General features: G+C 41.7%; 1 long non-coding RNA gene across 3 annotated transcripts in view; it reads right to left on the bottom strand.

The window, feature by feature from the left end:
* LOC115090696 overlaps positions 1-21837 on the bottom strand; it is a 381113-nt gene that overhangs the window by 67405 nt on the left and 291871 nt on the right. The window contains exon 9 of one of the 3 annotated variants that reach the window (XR_003856473.1): positions 3517-4189. The exons of the other annotated variants lie outside the window; for them this stretch is intronic. This is a non-coding gene — a long non-coding RNA (uncharacterized LOC115090696). Of the gene's footprint in view, positions 1-3516; positions 4190-21837 lie in introns of those variants that run through there. 3 annotated transcript variants of the gene reach the window in all.

The following is a 21837-nucleotide window of genomic DNA, read 5'->3' as shown; positions in this document are numbered from 1 at the left end:
AGCATCCCCGATACCTTATTACATTGCTTCGCTGCCCTCAAATCATCACACATTATACCCCAAGTCTCTTTCCTTGTCTGTGCACATCAGTCTTTCACCCCCATCATCACATACAACTCTTTTGGATTTCTGCACCCCAAGGGGTAGATTTTTAAAAAAGCGCGTTCGCGTACTTTTGTTTGCGCACCAGGCGCAAACAAAGTACACTGGATTTTATAAGATCCACGCGTCTAGCCGCGCGTATCTCCTAAATCCTGGATCGGTGCGCGCAAGGCTGCCGATTTGGGCAGCCGGTGCGCGCCGACGCCGCGCAGCCTGTCACCGTTCCCTCCGAGGCCGCTCCGAAATCGAAGCGGCCTCGGAGGGAACTCTCTTTCGCCCTCCCCTCACCTTCCCCTCCCTTCCTCTACCTAACCCACCCCCCCGGCCCTATCTAAACCCCCCCCCCCCTTACCTTTGTCCGTAGATTTACGCCTGCAAGAAGCAGACGTAAATCTACGCGCGCCAGCGGACTGCTGGCGCGCCGTGCTCCGACCCGGGGGCTGGTCCGAAGGCCTGGACCACGCCCCCCGGTCCCGCCCCCGAAACACTGTGCCCCGGTCCCACCCCCGAAACACTGCGCCCCGCCCCGCCCCCGAAACGCCACGTCATCAGGTCCCGCCCGCTCGCGTAAATCCGGGCGGATTTACGCGAGCAGGGCTTTTAAAATCCGCCCGCAAATGTATGACACTGCACTTCTTGGCATTGAATCCCAACTGCCAAAACTTCAACCACTCCTCAAGTTTTCTTATATATCTTCTCATTCTCTCTACTCCTTCATCTGTGTCTATTCTGAGGAGATCTTAGCATCATCCATAAAAAGACAATTTTTTCTGAACAGAACTAGCCCCAGAACCAATCCTTTATAATTTCTCTCTTCAGAGTAGGTTTTATTTGCCACTACTTGCTGTTGTCTGTTCATCAACCAAACTGTAATCCATTCCTCCTTGGGACTTACACCCAGGGTTTTTATTTCATTCATGAGTCTCCTATGCTGGACCGTGTCAAAGGTTTTACTGAAATTCAGGTAGATCACATCAAGGGCTGGTCCTTGATCTAATTTTCTAGTCACTCAATCCAAAAAAATATAAATCAGATTTGTTTTGTCAGTACTTTCTTTTGGTAAAATCACATAGTCTTAGAACCAGCAACCCATTAGATTGTAGATAATTAATTATCCTTTTCTTCATCAGAGTTTCCATTCATTTTCCAACTACTAACATAAGGCCAGCCTATGGTTTCCGAGCCTTTTCTTTGCACCACTTTTGGGAAGCAGATGTCATCAGCTCTAGTATTGTGTCCTGCTTTTGTCCTGGAATTAGCACTGTGAGTGTTCACATCATGTCTTGCTGCAATCATGGCTTTTTTTATGCACCCTGGAAGCATGCATATTTCCCTGTCTGGATGACTGTCTGATCAAAGGCACCTTTCAGATAGAGGCTAACTACTATCTGGGTGCTGGGAGTTACTAGGTTTGGAGATACTGCTTGTAACTGAGATGTATCTATGTGTGTATACGCTTCCTTTAAATCAAGAGAACACAGCATGTTTCCTTTGTTTAAAAGGGGTAGTAAAGTTCCAGAGAAAGCATTTTGAACTTCTCCACCATGAAGTATTTAGTCAAGAACTAGGATTCTACTGTGTTTTGGAGAACTAGGAAGTACCTGTATTAAAATCCCATCTCACTACCATGTTGAAAAAGAATCAACTGCTCTGGGCTCTAAAAGGAATTTCCTGGAGACTACCTACAGTTAAAACTCTCCTTATTGGACAAGTTAGAATAAATTAATTAAATGTAATTTATACTCTTTTGAAACTATATAAAGAACTCTTGGTGGTTACAATAGGCCAACGGTTAGCATAGAACCAGACAGGTCAATTTTAAAAGCCATGCTTATGCAAAAACAGCCCCAAATACATATATGTGGGCCATGCGGGGTGAGAACATATATTAAAGGCCTCAATGTACACACATATATACACATGATCGTGTAACAGTACGCGTGTACAAAAGGGACATATTAGCGGCATGGAAGGGGCGGACTCTGGGTGTGACTATACGTACGCACATAATGATGTTTGACCTTTGTGCTGACGTGTGCATTTACGCACATGAACTTGCTATAAGGGGTTTACATGCATGGCGCCAGAGAGACTTTCGATGAGCCTCTTGTCATTTGCCAGGCAACCTTCTCTCGACAAGTAGAAACAGGAACTCTAGTGGGGAAGCGGTAAAACCTCCAATGCCAACTGGAACCCATTGAGAATGCGTTAGAGGGGGCTTATCAGTGACATATTGAGGGGTTTGAGACAACAGGACACACTTTCATAGCAAAATGACTATAATCACTGTATGGGTACTCATGGTTTTAAGGTGCGGAGAGAGGAAAGGAGAGGAGGAGGGGGAGGTATCCCACACACAGAGTTGACAGATCTGTCAGAGGAGGAAGTCATGCGTAGGTTCAGATTTAATAAGGAAACCATACAGTACCTATGCCACCAGTCAGAAGTGGACCTGCAACCCACCAACCAGAGGGGCTATACCGTGTCAGCACATCTCAAGATCACCACTGCCATACCTTTCTTTGCTACCAAAACCTTTAAAATTCTTCTAGGGGTCATGGCCAGCATAAGGCAGTATGCCACCTCCATGTGGATCGATTAAGTGCTGGCCTGCACACACATCCCTATAAGGGTACTAGGAGGAAATGAGGCTGCCTACAACAACCGCAAGGGCTTCCATGCCCTCAATTTGCAGGTGGTCTGTGATGCTAAGGGCCCCATCTTGGACATCATCTTCAAGTTTCCTGAATCCACTCATGATGCTTACAACCTCTCACAGTCAGGAATTCATGACCACTTCCAGAAAGGACACATCACAGGGGCTGGCTACCAGGTAGGAATCAATCCATTGATAATACTGTATCACAACCTGCCTCCTTTGTGGATGTCCCACATCTCTAATGGGCTGCCTGGCCTGAAGGAGAGCTCTGACCCAGCCTAATCCCCTAATGTCTAGTCCAACCTGAAAGCCTATATAACTACTCTACTCTGGTTTCCCCCTTACAGGTAACTAAGGCTATCCCCTCAAAATCTGGCCATTAATCCCTGTAGCCATCCAACAGAGTGCAGTGGAGGTGCGATTCAACATGGCCCAATGGATGACCAGAGTAGTCATTGAGAGAACGTTCTGCTTACTGAAAACATGCTTTCACTCTTCAGACAGATCCGGGGGATACCTCCTCTACAACCCACCTAAAACTTACCAGATCTTCCTAGCTTGCTGTATGTTATATAACTTGGCCAAAACCAGACACATACCTCCTCTAGAGGGTCTAATGAGAATACAGATGAAGAGGTAGGAACAAGAGCTAAGTAAGGAGGAATTGCAAATGATACATCACCACACTCAAAGATAGGCTGTAGAGATAAGAAACATTCAATACAAAAACATTTTCGTAAGTGACAGTGAATTTATTAATGTGTGAAATGCAAACATATCAAAGTGCTGTTCAGAATAAAGTTACTGGCTCTATCAGGCATGCTTTCCTTTTCTTGGGCTATGTGCAGGGGCACTGGGCAAGTTGTGTCTTGCGCTCCTCCTTAGAGATGGTCCTTCAGAGGACACAGGACCTGGCTCTTCTGGCAGGTGGCTGCAGGAGGGTCTGGCAGGTTGGGAAGGCACCGCTAGTGTTCCTTGTAGTTTCTGTAGCTGCCAAGGGGGCATTCTGGTGAGCAACTCCCTCCATATAGCTGTCTGCTCATGCATTTCCTGTTGCAGGCCCCTCAGTTTTTCTCTTAGAGCCTTTCCTCTTCCTGAATCACTTCCTTTAGGCTGTGGAGTTCAGGACGCAGTGCTACCACCTCTTCCAGGATTAGAGCATTCATCTCTATGAGGAGGTGCTCTGCTGGCCTGGCCTCTATTTATTGGTGTTCAGCACCCTCCTCCTCTGTTAAGGAATTCAGACAAGTTTTCTGCTCTTCCTCCACTGGCTCCTCCCATATCACATCCCCCGGCACATCCTGTAGCCTGCCAGATGGTTGTGGCAATTCGTTCCCCATGGGTGACCCTTCCTGTAGCTCTTCCTCCTCCTCCTACTCTGAGGTTTTGGGCAGTTGCCATATGCAGCCTGTTCCTAATCTCGGCATCCTGCAACAACGAACATGGTACACATTTTAGTATCAAAAGAAAAGAATGTGTAATAGAAAGTTCAACTTATTCTGTTCATTCACAAAGTCTTTTTCATTCTCAATACCGCTGTTTTTATTGCAAAGCTTAATCACAAGAGAGGTGTATACAAATCTTACAGTCCCTCAATATGAACATGTTTCGCCAAGGGGCAGCGTTGGGAGGAATCAATGATAGGATTCTATGAGGTCGAAAATACACAAAAATTTAATTAGAACAAGGGCAACTACATGATTATGAAATTACATCAGTATATAAAGATTAAATATAAAGACACACATTTTAAGAGGTAAATCACAATTGTACTGAAAGAAAAGCAAGTAGTATGAATGAGACATGTTTAATATACATATAAAAAATGAAAAAGAATCGCCATGAAACTGAAACTGACAACGGAGGGAGTCCTCAGAGAGAATGAGACCCGCCCACAAAATGACATCATCATGCTAACGGCAGAGCCGGTAAAAGACGCCGTTCCATCGGGCGTCGTGCGCCGAAGGGGCGCAACAAAGGGGCTTTCCCCTCTGTGCTCCCCTTCGTGCTAACTTTCGTGCTTTGTGTAAAATAAGTTTAGTTATGTTTGTTATTTAATTAACCTCTATTAAGCTGTCTAAAAGTTTGCTTTTACATTTTTAATTCTAGATGTTATGTATCCGACTAAGGAATTATATTTCCTGCTTGTTCAGTTTGCAATGTAAACCGGCCTGATTTGCATTTTATGCAAGAAGGTCGGTATATAAAAATTAAAATAAATAAATAAATAAATATAGATAATGCAGACGAGGAGGGAAGGACAATGTTGGGGTAGGAGGGAGAAGACGAAAGGGAGTGGGAGAAGGACGAGGGCAAGGGGAGGAGGGCAATAGAATTGCTTAGATACCCTTCATGAAAGTAAGTAACAGGTAATCTATAATAGACGTTGACGTTTTTTTTAATGATTAAGGGAAGAAAGGAAACAAAATTGAACAAAGTATAGCATTGACTAATTTGTTATTTATACAGGACACAGATAACATCGTATCTGGTGGCTGTGACTTCTCATGAGAATCGGTACAAGTCACATGATTAAGCTAGAAGGGTCAAGGATAAGAAAATAATTGAAGAACTACAGGTAAAGGCAAATTAAATTTATATTGTACATACCAGCCATGTTAGATGCTAAGTAGGCTATGACAGCATTCTGAGCTGTGGTACCACGGGTGTTGGTGCTCTAGTTATCTAAATATAAATAAAAATAAAAATGCCAAGAAGAAAGCCACAGGCACACAAGAGATACTCCAGCAATTCCAAAAATGTACTTTAAAGACTTAATAGAAATTTGTTACTTACTGCCAATTGTAGAAATTTCAAACACCCATGTAACAGACTAAATCATGTAGCATGTCTGGCAGCAGTTGTTTCTTACAGTACATAGTACAGTCAAGAGCTCTGCTCTTTTAAAGTTATGTGCCAAAAAGAGCTGTCACTCAGATGAGGGATCACATGAACCCTATCCTTCAATCAGAAGACAGATGTTTAAAAAGTGAAATGAAAGAAGAACTTCAAAAATTGCAATTAGAAGAAACAAATAGTTTTAAAACTGAGTTAACGACAAGGCAGATAAATGACACCAGTCAGTGTGAGTGAATGAAAATTAAAAGAAACAGGACCATTCTATATTCCAATTTAAACCCCAATGGTACCAAAGGATTGTTAATTCATAAATCCACCTTTATTCTTTCTGGATCAAGGAGACTTAAAAATTGCCTCCACGACTTGGGTGCAAGAGGGTCTCAATTACACAGAATTTTAAATCTGAAGTCTGGTGATTACAGGTCTGCCAATGGAGAACCAAAGGGGCTTCTTCTCAACCCTGACATATACAAGAGCAGTGAATCTATTATATATGTTCTCAATGTTCATGTGGTTTTTGCCCACATAAAGCAGGGGGCAGGGGCACTGGAAAATATAGATTACACTAGCAGAGGAACAATTTGAAGAAGATCTTAATGGATAGGTTTTACCTGTAATAGGATGCGTGACGTCAGTTATGGATAATAAATGTGGGCACATAGAGCAATGACCACATGGAGAGTGTTCGAAAGTTGTTTGTCAGGTACCAGGAGAACCGGTTTCAACTTGAAGGGGACTAAAAATCCCGTAAATTTTTTCCTCATGTAAGTTCACAAAAAACAGAATGCGGTTTAAGGATAGGCCAGTGGCATTTAATGAAAGAAATAACTTGAGAAATCTTTGTAGAAAAAGGAAGCCACACATGTTATCCTATCAGAACATTCTTTTAGCCATGTAGAAATAACAAATCATGGCTTGGACAAAAGAGCTCTTTTAAATGACTTCTTGATGGTATGTCATGAATAGCCTCTCGCGTAAACCGGTGTATATATCCTGTGTTCTAAGTATGAAGTCTTCACAAGAGGAGCATAGTCTCGATAATCGAAAAAAAACTGTCCTACTGGGATATTGTCACGTAAGGGACGTGGATGGTGGCTAGTATAATGTTAAAAGGGTATTACGATCCATAGGTTTCCGTATAAGTAGTAGAAACAAAGATTCAGAGCCTACTATGACTAAAGTATCCAAAAACTGGCATATTTATTTATTTTAGATTTTTAAATTCCGATTTTCGGCACTTCAAAGTAGATTATATTTCAGGTACTGTAGGTATTTTTCCCTATCCTCAGAGGGCTTGCAATCTAATGTGCCACCTGATGGCAATGGAGGATAAATGACTGCCCAAGGTCACAAGGAGTGACAGTGGTTTTTGAACTCTGGTTTCCCTGGTTTGTAGCTCAGTGATCTATGATTGATGTGACAGGAATTCACACTGAAGGTTAGGGTTGCAATAATTATGACAGTCTATGAACATGAACAGTTGTATTTCTGTGCCTGTCCAGATCAGGAAAATGTCATCTATTTAATGAATGAACAAACCAAACAGGACCAACAATGTAATAAATTCACAAAGTGCATCTGTACAGAAGAATATCATAATATGTCTCCAAAGAGGTGTCAGCAAGCCGGGAAGCCACTGAAAGACCTCCTGAAAGGTGAATGTCTGGTCTACTCAGTCACCCCAGGAAGAAAGTAAAGAGCAAGTAAAGTCCAACTCAGAAAAAAGTATTTTTTGTATTTTTTGATCTGCAATTAAAATCTACTTGTTCATCAAATGTGATTTACATAATACTATCATGTCTGCATATATTCTAACAGACCCCAAATGTGCTAATGTCTCAGTCACAGTATGTAGGCAAACATGAAACAACCCCCGACATCAGCTGATGTTTTGGACTACCCTGCATCAGGGGCATCTGAGATGTATCTTAAAGTTTCCATGTTGTATCTGTGAAGCACTTCCCATAGAGCCTCCGATCTTCATCATCTTCTGAAAACAGCTTGTAACTGATCGCGTCTGGGAGCTCAATTTAAAGATGGCACCCTCTAGGAGAACGTCATGACGGCTGATGTAAGGATCTGCAAATAAAAACAACTTTATTTAGATGCCAATCCACATAGCAAGTGCAAATTTAGAGGGAACAAAATGGCTCTTATAGGGATCCAAATCCTAAGAATCAAAAGGACAAAAGTCAGAATCAATAGATCTGGAGAAAAGCTGAAAATTCCAACTCAGAATTCAAGCCCATTGCAGCCACAGTCTGGAAGGAATAAATCAATTTCTGCTCAAGTTGAATCAAATGGTGGGAAAATTCCCCTCCGTGCCAGGATGCTGTTAATTGGGTTCGACTGCAAAACCGGAGACCTTCAAAGGTATGACTGAACTGGAGACAATGTTCTACCAGGGGTGCTGATCAGCGATTCTTCTGTAGACAACTTCAATGTTCAATCATCCGCTGGCAAAGTTTCCGGGTTGTCTTACCCACATAAAACTTATCACACGGGCATTGAATTAGATAGATAACCCCCATGGATTGACAGGTAGTAGTAAATTGAAGGTAGACTACCCGATTCAAATGTGGGATGGTGATACTTGACGAATGCATAGAGATAGGACATACCGAACAGTGTCCTCAAGGTTTGTGTTCGGGTGCGGTAGTCAAGTGCGGGAGGGTCTCTCGTTTGTAATCAGAATGTACCAAAAAGTCCTGGAGGTTTTTCCCCCGTGTAAATGTAAACTGAGGAAATTCTTTAAATACCAGATGCAGCTGCAGAAAATGACAATGTTTCCGAATGATTTTGCACACCGTACCTATCCCTGGAAAAAAAGGTAGTACACAAGTGAGATTTTCCTGGGTAGCTGGATCATACTGGCGAGGGGTAAGCAGCCATTCACGATGGGAGAATCCTGTCCGCAGGTACGCTTTTTAACATAAGTACGGGGGTATCCCTGTGATGTGAAGCGTGAACTCAAAATCCCCGCTTGGGTTTTTAAGTCCTCCAAATCTGTGCAAATCTGGTGGAGTCTAAAAAATTGCCCCACCGGCAAATTCCTATCTAGGTTGAAAGTGTGTGCACTGGCATAATGGAGATGCAAATTGGTGTCAGTGTGTTTTCTATACAAGGTAGTATGGAATAGGGATGTGAATCGTTTTTCGGACAATTGAAAATATCGGAAGATATTTTCAAACTCATCAGAATTCGGGGGGCCCCCGAACCCGATAGGAAAACCCCACAAAATTTTTCTTGGGGTTCTCTTATCATATTGGGGGGGGGGGGGCGGGAAGAAAGGGCACTTAAAAATAAACCCCAAACCCACCCCGACCCTTTAAATTTAATCCTTTCGCATCCCCCCCAAAAAAAACTGTTTAAAGTACTGTGCTCCTACCATGTGACAGGGGCCGGCCAATGGCACGGATACCCTGTCACATGCTAAGGGCAAAGGGCCATTGTTGCCATTTTGATTAGTGGCAGCCGACAGCCCAAGCGCAGGAGATGGCTCCCGGGACCCCCGCTGGATCACCAGGAACTTAAAAAAAAAATTTTGGGGTGGGGATGCGAAAAGATTACATTTAAAGGTTCGTTTTTTGTTTTTTTTGGCACAACACAGCCGATTAAAACAGGTAAGAATCGCAAGAACGAAGATTTCCCACAGTTTCTACCCGAAATCGTACTGGAAACGAGTCCGGTACCGATTCACATTCCTAGTATGGAAACCTTCCGGTTTTTAATAATCACCATATCTAGGAATGAGATTCTGACCGGCTGCATAGTTGCAGTAAAACGAAGGTGAACATCCTATAGGTTAATTCATTCTAAAAAAAGAGTCCAACCTAGAGCGTGACCCACTCCAAAAAAATCAGAATGTCATCTATGTGTCTCCTCCAAAGAAGCAAGGTGTCCTGAAAGGGTACATCCCAAATCCACTGGGATTCAAAATCAGCCATGTATAGATTGGCGACATCTGGGGCCATACTGTAAACCGAATTGATCAGTAATTCTGTTATTGGAAAGTCGGTATATAAAAATGCTAAATAAATAAAAAATAAAAAATATTGGCTCCCATCGCCATACCACAGATTTGCAGATAAAATTGCCCCTCAATGAAAAAAAGTTTTTGTCAAAGCAATCTCTTTAACAGAATACAAAAATTCTGTAGGAATGCGATGTGGTCGAGTTCTGGTATCCAGGCGATCTTTAATGATCTCTAGGGCCCGTTGTTATGTAATGTTAGAGTATAGACTCAACATCCAGTGTGACTAGAAATTGATATCTGCAGTATCAGTCATTTCATTCAAAATGTTAATCAGAGCTTGGGAAACACATATTTATGAAGGTAATAAAGGTGCCATAGAGGCCAAAAATGTATCCACAAATTGGGACAAAGGTTCTAACAAAGAGCTTCGACTTGAAACTATAGGCCCCTATGACACCATTATTGCCTTCATATATTTGTGATTCCCAAGCTCTGATTAACATTTTGAATGAAGTGACTGATACTGCAGATATCACCTTTCTAATCACACTGGATGTTGAGTCTTTATACTCTAACATTATATAACAATGGGCCCAAGAGATCATTAAAGATCGCCTGGATACCAGAACTCAACCACATCGCATTCCTACAGATTTTTTGTATTCTCTTACAGACATTGCCTTGACAAAAAACTTTTTTGTATTTGATGGGCAATTTTATCTGCAAATCTGTAGTACGGCGATGGGAGCCACTATGGCTCAGATGTCACCAATATATACTTGGATGATTTTGAATCCCAGTGGATTTGGGATGGACCCTATCAGGATAGCTTGCTTCTCTGAAGGAGATAAATAGATGACATTCTGATTTTTTGGAGTGGGTCACGCTCTAGGTTGGACTCTTTTTTTTTAGAATGGATTAACCTACGGGATGTTCACCTTCGTTTTACTGCAACTATGCAGCCGGTCAGAATCTCATTCCTAGATATGGTGATTATTAAAAAACTGGAATTTTCCATACTACTTTGCATAGAAAACCCACTGACCCCAATTCATATCTCATACACCAGTGCACACCCTTTCAGCCTAGCCAGGAATTTTCTGGTGGGGCAATTTTTTAGACTCCGTCAGATTTGCACAGATTTGGAGGACTACAAAACCCAAGCGGGGATTTTGAGTTCACGCTTCATATCATGGGGATACCCCCATACTTATGTTAAAAAAGCATACCTGCGGGCAAAACTATCCCATAGTGAATGGCTGCTTACCCCTGGCAGTATGAAAATCTCACTTGTGTACTAACTTTTTTTCCAGGGAAAGGTATGGTGTGCAAAATCATTCGGAAACATTGGCATCTTCTGCAACTGCATCTGGTATATAAAGAATTTCCTTGGTTTACATTTACATGGGGGAAAAACCTCCGGGACCTTTTGGTATATTCTGATTACAAACGAGATACCCTCCAGCACTTGACTACTGCACCCGGACACAAACCTTTTGGACACTGTTCTGTATTCCTATCTCTATGCATATGTCAAGATTTAGCATCCCACATTTGAATCAGGTAGTCCACCTTCAATTTGCTATTACCTGTCAATTCATGGTGGTTATCTATCTAATTTCATGCCCATGTGATACGTTTTATGTGGGTAAGACAACCCGAAAACTTTGTCAGCGGATGATTGAACATCGAAGTTGCCTACGGAACAATTGCTTTTCGGCACCCCTGGTAGAACATTGTCTCCAGTTGGGTCATACCTATGAAGATCCCTGGTTTTGCAGTCTAACCCAAATAACAGCATCCTGGCACGGAGGGAATTTTTTCCGCAGCTTGATTCAACTTGAGCAAAAATTGATTTATTCCTTACAGACTATGACACAAATGGGCTTGAATTCTGAGTTGGAATTTTCGGCTTTTCTCCAGATCTATTGATTCTGATTTTTGTTCCTTTTGATCCTTAGGATTTGGATTCCTATAAGGAGTCATTTTGTTCCCTTTAAATTTGTACTTGCTATATGGCTTGGCATCTAAATAAAATTGTTTCTGTTTGCAGATGCTGATGTCAGCCGTTACAACTTTCTAAGAGAGGGTGCCATCTTTAAATTGAGCTCCCAGACGCGATCGGTTACAAACTGTTTTCAGAAGATGATTAAGATTGTAGGATCTATTGGAAGTGCTTCACGGATACATCATGGAAACTTTAAGACAAGTCTCAGATCCTCCTGATACACGGTAGTCCGAAATATCAGCTGATGTCGGGGGTTCTTTCATGTTTGCCTACGTACTGTGTCTGAGACATTAGCGTATTTGGGGTCTGTTAGAATATATGCGGACACGATAATAGTATTATGTACATCACATCTGATGAACAAGTAGATAAAAAAATTACCAAAATACAAAAAATACTTTTTTTTGAGTTGTACTTTACTTTGCTCTATACTTTCTTCCTGGGGTGAATGATTGAGTAGACCGGGCAATCACCTTTCAGGTGGTCTTTCACTGGCTTCCTGGCTTGCTGACACCCCTTTGAGACATATTATGATATTCTTCTGACAGATGCACTTTGTGAATTTATTACATTGTTGGTCCTGTTTGGTTTGTTTGTTTGACTGAGGGATTTAGTTGTTTTTGGAATTTTGGATCTATATAATGAAGCAATCGGGAAAAAATTGTTGGAATTGGGAACCACAGAAAAATTCAGACTCAAATTTGGAAACAAAGAAGCAGGTAATGGAGGGTGCCATAGTTGCCCCCATTGCCATACCTTTAATCTGTTAGTAAAAGGAGTGAAGAAAAAAGAAGTAGTTCTGAATAAGGGCCAAATGCATTATTGATTCCAGAAATAGAAACATAGAAATGACGGCAGAAGAAGACCAAACGGCCCATCCAGTCTGCCCAGCAAGCTTCGCACTTTTTTTTTCTCATACTTATCTGTTTCTCTTGGCTCTTAGTAACCTTTTGGTTCTATTTCCCTTCCACCCCCAACATTAATGTAGACAGCAGTGTTGGAACTACATCTAAGTGAAATATCTATCTTAATTAGTTAGGGGTAGTAACCGCCACAATAAGCAAGCTACACCCATGCTTATTTGTTTACTCAGACTATGTAATTAAGTCCTTGTTGGTTGTTGTCTGTATATAGATCCACATTTCTTCATTCCCCTGCCGTTGAAGCAGAGAGCTATGCATGGTGTAGTTTATCTCAGTGCAAAAAGGATTCTACTACTGCAATTGCATCCTCCTATGGGATAATATAATAAATTCAAACAATGTCGAGAGTAACCAGTATACAAGGAACAGAGGGAAAAGGAGTTGCTTCCAAGAGAGAAATGAAATGGATTGAGTCACACACAAAAGATGGGAATTGGGACACACAAAGTCTTAAAAATATGTCGACAAATGTGGACGATGGTTCCAAAATTGAGCCAATCCCTACCACAACTGGGTGGCCCGAAGGATGTTCGAGTGATTTATGAATTTTCAGGAAGATATAGAGTGTTGGATGATTGCAAATTTTTCTAAAAGAAAGTCTGCATCTTTAGGGGTAAGTAAATTGTTGTCTAAACATTGCTGAATTAAAGAGGAGATAGATTCTGATAGGTCAGCTGTAGGGTCAGTGATCACAGGCTTATAATAGGTTAAATGAGAGAGCTGATGAGAACTTCGAAAATGTAGTCAGAGCAATACTTCTCCCTTTGTCAGCGGGTTTGATGATGATGTCAGTATCAATAGACAATGCTTGTAATGCTTGGTGTTCTAAATGAGAAAAGTTTTGGAATTGACAATGTGGTATAATTTCAATGGAAGTCAGGTTATGTAAAACCGCGTTTTCAAATGCGGCAATTAGTGTGTCAGTGGGTCCTGAGGAACTCACTGTGACATAAATGAGTTGTCAGTAGTGGTGAAAGAGGAGGAAAAGAACAGCCTAATCTTTATTAGTTGCAAGAACCGGTTTAACTAAGATCTAATGGTAAAGGGATCACAACGTACTGTAGGCCCATCAAATGAGATTAAAAATTCTGTAAAACACAGTGATTTAATTCATTGCACACTGCTGGGACGTTTAGCCATTCTGTTTGATTGTTGGGGCAAAGGATAAGCCATGGTGTAATACATTTCTCTCAGCTGGTGATAGCTGCCTAGAAAATAAATTGAAAATATTTGACACATTATTTGTCATTGCCAGGGACTGAATGTCCTTAGGGTTTGAGAACGCATGCTTCTCTAGGGTTGCTCCCGGCCATGCTGCTGGGTGGATTCCTAGGACTGTAGTGGATGTGAGATTATTGGTGGGCATGATTCTAAAAAAAAGCTGCAGAAAAGTCCATTCAAGAAGAAGAGAAAAGTGGTACTGTAGGGTGGCATGATTCCTCACCAGTGGAGTCAGAGGACAATTACTCAAAGGAGACCTTATTTCCTGTAGGACAAGATGGGGTCATTCAGGGGTAGATGAAATCCTTTTTGTAGTCTGAACTGTCTCTTTGGAATTTCTTGTATTTGGTGATCTTTAGGTCAACACGAAACTTCTCAAGACTTTGTCAAAATTCAGTGGGTTGACTTGAAAAGGAGTCCAAAGGAATAGAAGATTTTATGGCTTCAATCTGCGCAGTAATCTGGGACTGGAATGCTGTAGTTACTTCCTTTGTTGTCTCCAATGATCAAAACCATAAGGTCAAACGAACATTTATTTCAAATTTGATCCATCTTGTCAGGAAATTCTGATTGTCAGTGTGTAATTGTGGCTCCTTGAGAATCCTCAGATTTCTAGGGATATGCCTCACTCGACAATAAAAAGGAGGCTACAGATGGGAGAACCTCAGGGATCAGCACTGTCTGCAACACTCTTCAATATTTACCTGTTAACTTTATGCCATCTACTTGAGCCTTGGAATCATACATTAGATTTATGCTGATGACATACAACTAATTTTACCAATCGATGACACAATTGAAAAAGCATTAAACTTAGCCAATATCTACCTGGACATAATCAAACAACTATTAAATCAAATGGAACTAGTTATAAATATTGAAAAAACTGAATTCTTACACCTAGAACGAAAAAAATTTGGAGCTAATACAAACACCAATAATGCTTAAAAGTAATCAAAAAATTGAATTAGCAGAGAGGGTACAGAACCTTGGCGTAATAATAGACCCGGAACTTAGCCTTAAACAACACATATCATGGAAAGTAAAAGAAGGATATGCAAAATTAATGGTTCTAAGGAAGTTAAAACCTTTATTAACACTAGATAATTTTCAAACAGTTCTACAAGCACTAATATTTGCAAGCACCGACTATTGCAATGCTCTGCTTTTGGGACTACCATACACAACCATAAGACCACTCCAAATACTACAGAATTCTGCCGCAAGAATACTTACAGGCAAAAGGAAAAGGGATCACAATACTGAAACACTAGCTGAATTACACTGGCTACCCATAGAACAAAGGGTACAATATAAAGCACTATGCACAATACATAAATTAATTCATGATGATAAAGCCGAATGGCTGAACACAGCTCTACATGTACATGTGCCACATAGAAATTAGAGATCGGCCAACAAAGCACTTCTAACCGTTTATTCTGTTAAAACAGCAAGACTTACCCAAGTCAGAGAGCGAGCACTGTCACTGGCGGATCCCATACTATGGAACACAATGCCACGAGATAATATTACAGAGAAATTTCAAACTATTTAAAGGAAGTTTAAAAACCTGGCTATTCAAACAGGCGTTTTATAAAGAGAACGGAGATAAAGTAAGTGAAGCAGGCAACATAACATCAGCACTCAGCACTTAGACCCTATGTGCTTATTTGTTAGTTTAAGACTCACTGTTAACCTTAGATAAAAAAAAGAGAGATTTACATGTAAATTAACTAGGATACATGTATTAAATGGAGAAGACATAGGTCACTCATAAAATAGTCTTTAAATTGAAATTTTCTGTAATCAGAACCCTGATGGCACTTTTAATAACTTTTTATAACATATTACTCACTTTCAGTTTTTTTTAACATTAATATTTGTGCCTTATTGTAAACCGTTGTGATGGTATATAATTTAACGACGGTATAGAAAAGATTTTAAATAAAGAAAATAAATAAATAAATATTCTATTAGTGTTCAGGCATATAATTCTGCTCTGGTGGCTCATTACTAAAGCTATGATGTCCGTCTAGGAAGGTGAGGAATTGGTTGTGGTGGAATCAGAAAAAAAAGGGGTTCCAGTCAACAAAGCATTAAATGCTTCATCTGAATATTTAAATACATTCTTTGGAACTGTAGTTGTCATATGACTCTCCACACTAAAAACATATGCGCACGCATCCATGGAGTGTGCTACCCGGCACGCGCACATGGAATCGTGATTTTATAACATGTGCGCGCCGGCGCACGCATGTTATAAAATCCGGGGTGGTGCATGCAAAAGGGGGTAGACTAGAGCAATATTTGCACAGCAACGCATTGTGGCCTTCCTCAGTTCCCTACTCCCTACCCTAACCTCCTTTCCCCTTCTCTTCTCCTACCCGCCCCCCTATCCCTATCCTAGCTACCCCTATTTTTTTTATTTTACCTTTTGCTCCTCCAAAGGAGCAGTAGTGAGTTGCGCGCACCAGACCCTGCAAATGGCTGCTATACCAGCCACCTCCAGCCTTGCCCCACCCCACCTCCTGGACCAACCCTCCACCACCCCTTTACTAAGGCCCAGCTCTTGTGTGCTTAACAGGGGTACACGCGCGCCCGGACACTTCTAAAATGTGCATGGTGCGTGCAAGGCCCGGCCGCGCGTAACTCCCAGATTTTACTAGTGGGTTTCTTTTTTAATTTCGCCGTAAATGGGCATATGCATCAACCGGAAGTGGAGTAGATAAGAATTATACATACAGTATTATCAAAAGAAAAGAATATGTAATAGAAAGTTCAATTTGTTCTCTTCCTTCACAAAGTCTTTTTCATTCACAATACTGCTGTTTTTATTCCAAAGATAATCACAAGAACAGGTGTATACAAGTCTTACAATCCCTCGACACGAAAGTATTTCGCCAAGGGAGGAACCAACAAAAGGATTCTATGAGGTCAAAAATACATGAAAACTTAATTAGAACAAAGGCAACTACATGATTATAAAATTACATAGGTACATAAAGATTACATATAAAGACACAAATCTTAAGAGGTAATTCACAATTGTACTAAAAGAAAAGCCAGTACTATGTATGAAACACATTTAATAAACATATGGGGCCGGATTTTAAAAGCCCTGCGTGCGTAAATCCGGCCGGATTTACGCGCGCAGGGCACTCGCATGCCGGCGCGCCTATTTTGCATAGGCCGCCGGCGCGCATAGCCCCAGGATGCGCATAAATCCCGGAGCTTTGTAAAAGGGGTGGGAGGGGGCGTGTCCAGTGGGCGTGTCAGGGGCCGGGGGGGGGTTCGGGGGGGGGTCCGGGGGCATGGCACCAGCCCGGGGGCGTGGCCGAGGCCTCCGGACCAGCCCTCGGGTAGGCGTAAATCTGCCGACAACAGTAGGGGAGGGTTAGATAGGGCCGGTGGGGTGGGTTAGGTAGGGAAAGGGAGGGGAAGATGAGGGGAGGGAACAGGCAGCGAGCGCTGGGCTCGGCACGCGCAGGTTGCACAAATGTGCACCCCCTTGCGCGCGCCGACCTCAGATTTTATAAGATACACGCGGCTATGCAAGTATCTTATAAAATCCAGCATACTTTTGTTCGCGCGTGCGCTGTTTTTGAAAATGTACCCCATAATCCAGACGAGGGAAAGAAAACGGGGGAGGGGGAAGGGGAGGCAGAGGAGCAGAGGGGAAGGGGAGGAGGGGGAGGAAGGGGAGTAGAACACGAAAGGGGGCAATAGAATTGCTAACATACCATTCATGCAAGTAACAGGTAAGCTGTAATAGCGACAAATACAGTAAGTAAACATGGAAAAGGAGGCAAAAGAATTGCTTACAAACTGTTCATGCCAGTAACAGGTAAGCTAAAATAGCAGTAAATACAGTGAAAAAGGAAGTGAACTTGATGTTTTTTATCTGATTAAGGGAGAAAGGAAACAAGAAATGAACAAGTGTGGAACTGTTGGATTATTTGTTATTTTATGTTTAAACGGTTGACCATACATCGTATCTGGTGACAGTGACTTCTCATGGGAATTGGAACAAGTTGCATGATTAAGCTTGAAGGATCATGGATAAGAAATAATTGAAGAAATACAGGCAAAGGCAAATTAAATTTATATTGTATATGCCAGCCGAGTTAGATGCTAAGCAGGCTATGACAGCATTCTGAGCTGCGGTACCATGAGTGAGGAGACCACTCTTGGTGCTCTCGTTTATCTAAACATAAACAAAAATAAAAAATGCAGGAAAGCCATGGGCACACAAGAGATACTCTAACAGTTCCAAAAATGTACCTAACGACTTAATAGAAAGTCATTATTTACTGCTAACTGTAGAAATTTCAAAACCCTTGTAAGAGATTAAATCATGCAGTGTTTCTGGCAGTAGTTGTTTCTTACAGTACACTGTACAGTCAACAGCTCTGCTCTTTTAAAGTTATATGCCAAAAAGAAGTCACATAGATGAGGGATCACGTGATCTCCATCCTCCAATCAGAAGACAGATGTTTAATAATGGGAACACTGAGAGGAGAGGATCACCTTGCTGGTGGCTGAAAGGAATCAGTAAGTTTTTGCTTGGGACATTGTCTTTTTTAAAAGTATTGGGGCAAAGTTAACTATTTGGGAATATTATTTAGTGTGTTTGTGTGTTTGTGCCTTAATAGTCAGAAAGGCAGTGAATAAACAAGTTAGACTGTTTGTATTTTTAGTCAGTCAATAAGGTAGCAGTAGGTAGTGTGTTTATTTTTAAAAGTCTGCAGAACTGAGTGTTCTCCAGACTTTTAAAGAACTGAGTGTTTCTATTTAATACTAACTGAGTGCTTGTATTGAAAAAAAAAACCCCAAAAAAGTAGCCAGAAGCTAGAAATAAGCTAGGAGCAGTGTATACCTAAGTAAAAAAGTTGAATAGTTCAGCTCAGTTACTCACCTTGGAAAGGTGTTGAGGTAGTATGATTGGGTTTGAATAGGGACCAACATTTGTTAATCAAGAGAGCAATGAGTCACTCAGGCTGACTAACTGAAGTTAGACTGTTTGTATTTCCCAACCCACCCCTAGCTCATCCCTTAATTTTTGGCAGGTGCCACTTTCACAAAAAAAAAAAAAAATCAACAAAGACCTTATTGAGAATTCGATCAGACCCCGGTAGGCCACTACCAGACACATAGTGAATTTATTAATACATTTAAAGGACGTTAGACACATTCCTACTCCCATAGCAACCTAAAACTTAACTAGGAACTGATCAAAATTGAGATGAAGGCAGCAGTCCAGCAGCAAGAGGGGGGCTTCCCAGTCTTTTGCATCGAGTGTCACATGTATGATTTTTTACCCACCAGTAAGAAGTTGTACATGTGCTTGCGATGCAAAGAGCTCCTGGCTCTCAGAGAATGAGTCCGATCTCTGGAGGCTAGAGTACCCGACCTGGAGGAGCTGAGGCAGACAGAGAGGTATATAGATGAGACCTTCAGGGACATAGTAGTCAAGTCCCAACTTCAGACTGGAAGCCCTGGTGCTGCCTTGGAGGAAGAAGGTCTCATGATGGGAGAGCACCAACCAGGTGCAGCAGGAAAGGATCCTGTAGCAAGGACCTGCTCTCCAGGTGATGCATTGTCCTTTCACACTGAGGATATCTCCCCAAGGCCTACTGCCCAGGAGGGAAGGGTTAGGTCAGCCGTCATAGTTGGTGATTCGATTATTAGGAATGTAGATAGCTGGGGGGGTGGTGGGCGTGAGGATCGCCTGGTAACATGCCTACCTGGTGCGAAGGTGGCGGACCTCACGCGTCACCTGGATAAGATTTTAGACAGTGCTGGGGAGGAGCCGGCTGTCGTGGTACATGTGGGCACCAACGACATAGGAAAATGTGGGAGGGAGGTTCTGGAAGCCAAATTTAGGCTCTTAGGTAGAAAGCTTAAATCCAGAACCTCCAGGGTAGCATTCTCTGAAATGCTCCCTGTTCCACGCGCAGGTCACCAGAGGCAGGCAGAGCTCCGGAGTCTCAATGCGAGGATGAGACGATGGTGCAAGGAAGAGGGATTCAGTTTTGTTAGGAACTGGGGAACCTTTTGGGGAAGGGGGAGTCTCTTCCGAAGAGATGGGCTCCACCTTAACCAGGGTGGAAACAGACTGCTGGCACTAACCTTTAAAAAGGAGATAGAGCAGCTTTTAAACTAGGACAAAGGGGAAAGCCGACAGTTGCTCAGCAGCGCATGTTTCGGAGAGAGGTATCTTCAAAGGATACTAATGATGCATTAGAATTAGGGCATCCCGACAGTGAGGTTCCAATAATTAGAAAAGTAGTCCAAGTGCCTGTAACTAAAAACTCACCTGAGCTAAAAAATTCTAACTTACCCCTATCAATTAAAAAGCAGAATGAAAATACAAACAAAAAACAAACTTTGAAATGTTTGTATGCTAATACCTGAAGTCTAAGAAGTAAGATGGGAGAATTAGAATGTATAGCAGTGAATGATGACATAGACTTAATTGGCATATCAGAGACATGGTGGAACGAGGATAACCAATGGGACAGTGCTATACCGGGGTACAAATTATATTGCAATGACAGAGAGGAGCACACGGGAGGAGGTGTGGCGCTTTATGTCCAGGATGGCATAGAGTCCAACAGGATAAACATCCTGCATCAGACTAAATACAAAATTGAATCTTTATGGGTTGAAATCCCTTGTGTGTCGGGGAAGACTATAGTGATAGGGGTATACTACCGTCCACCTAGTCAAGATAGTGAGATGGACAGTGAAATGCTAAGAGAAATTAGGGAAGCTAACCAAATTGGTACTGCAGTAATAATGGGAGACTTCAATTACCCCAATATTGACTGGGTAAACGTTCCTGGATGGAATAAATGATAGCTTTATGGTTCAGGAACCAACGAGAGAGGGAGCAATTTTAGATCTAATTCTCAGTGGAGCACAGGACTTGGTGAGAGAGGTAACGGTGGTGGGGCCGCTTGGCAATAGTGATCATAATATGATCAAATTTGATTTAATGACTGGAAGAGGAACAGTGTGCAAATCCAAGGCTCTCGTGCTAAACTTTCAAAAGGGAAACTTTGATAAAATGAGAAAAATTGTTAGAAAAAAACTTAAAGGAGCAGCTACAAAAGTAAAAAATGTCCAAGAGGCGTGGTCATTGTTAAAAAATACCATTCTAGAAGCACAGTCCAGATGTATTCCACACATTAAGAAAGGTGGAAAGAAGGCAAAATGATTACCAGCATGGTTAAAAGGGGAGGTGAAAGAAGCTAATTTAGCCAAAAGATCTTCATTCAAAAATTGGAAGACGGATCCAACAGAAGAAAATAGGATAAAGCATAAACATTGGCAAGTTAAATGTAAGACATTGATAAGACAGAATAAGAGAGAATTTGAAAAGAAGTTGGCTGTAGTGGCAAAAACTCATAGTAAAAAGTTTTTTAAATATATCCGAAGCAGAAAGCCTGTGAGGGAGTCAGTTGGACCGTTAGATGATCGAGGGGTTAAAGGGGTACTTAGAGAAGATAAGGCCATCGCGGAAAGATTAAATGATTTCTTTGCTTCGGTGTTTACTGAAGAGGATGTTGGGGAGGTACCCGTAATGGAGGTTTTCATGGGTAATGATTCAGATGGACTGAATCAAATCACGGTGCACCTAGAAGATGTGGTAGGCCTGATTGACAAACTGAAGAGTAGTAAATCACCTGGACCGGATGGTATACACCCCAGAGTTCTGAAGGAACTAAAAAATGAAATTTCAGACCTATTAGTAAAGATTTGTAACTTATCATTAAAATCATCCATTGTACCTGAAGGGCTCCAGGGGCGATCCGGGAAACTACAGACCGGTTAGCCTGACTTCAGTGCCAGGAAAAATAGTGGAAAGTGTTCTAAACATCAAAATCACTGAAATATAGAAAGACATGGTTTAATGGAACAAAGTCAGCATGGCTTTACCCAGGGCAAGTCTTGCCTCACAAATCTGCTTCACTTTTTTGAAGGAGTTAATAAACATGTGGATAAAGGTGAACTGGTAGATATAGTATACTTGGATTTTCAGAAGGCGTTTGACAAAGTTCCTCATGAGAGGCTTCTAGGAAAA

The sequence above is a fragment of the Rhinatrema bivittatum genome, chromosome 4 (genome assembly GCF_901001135.1).
Source record: "Rhinatrema bivittatum chromosome 4, aRhiBiv1.1, whole genome shotgun sequence".
NCBI classification, from domain to species: domain Eukaryota; kingdom Metazoa; phylum Chordata; class Amphibia; order Gymnophiona; family Rhinatrematidae; genus Rhinatrema; species Rhinatrema bivittatum.
The sequence above is the reverse complement of the archived record's forward strand: the minus strand, read 5'-3'. Positions and strand labels throughout refer to the sequence as shown.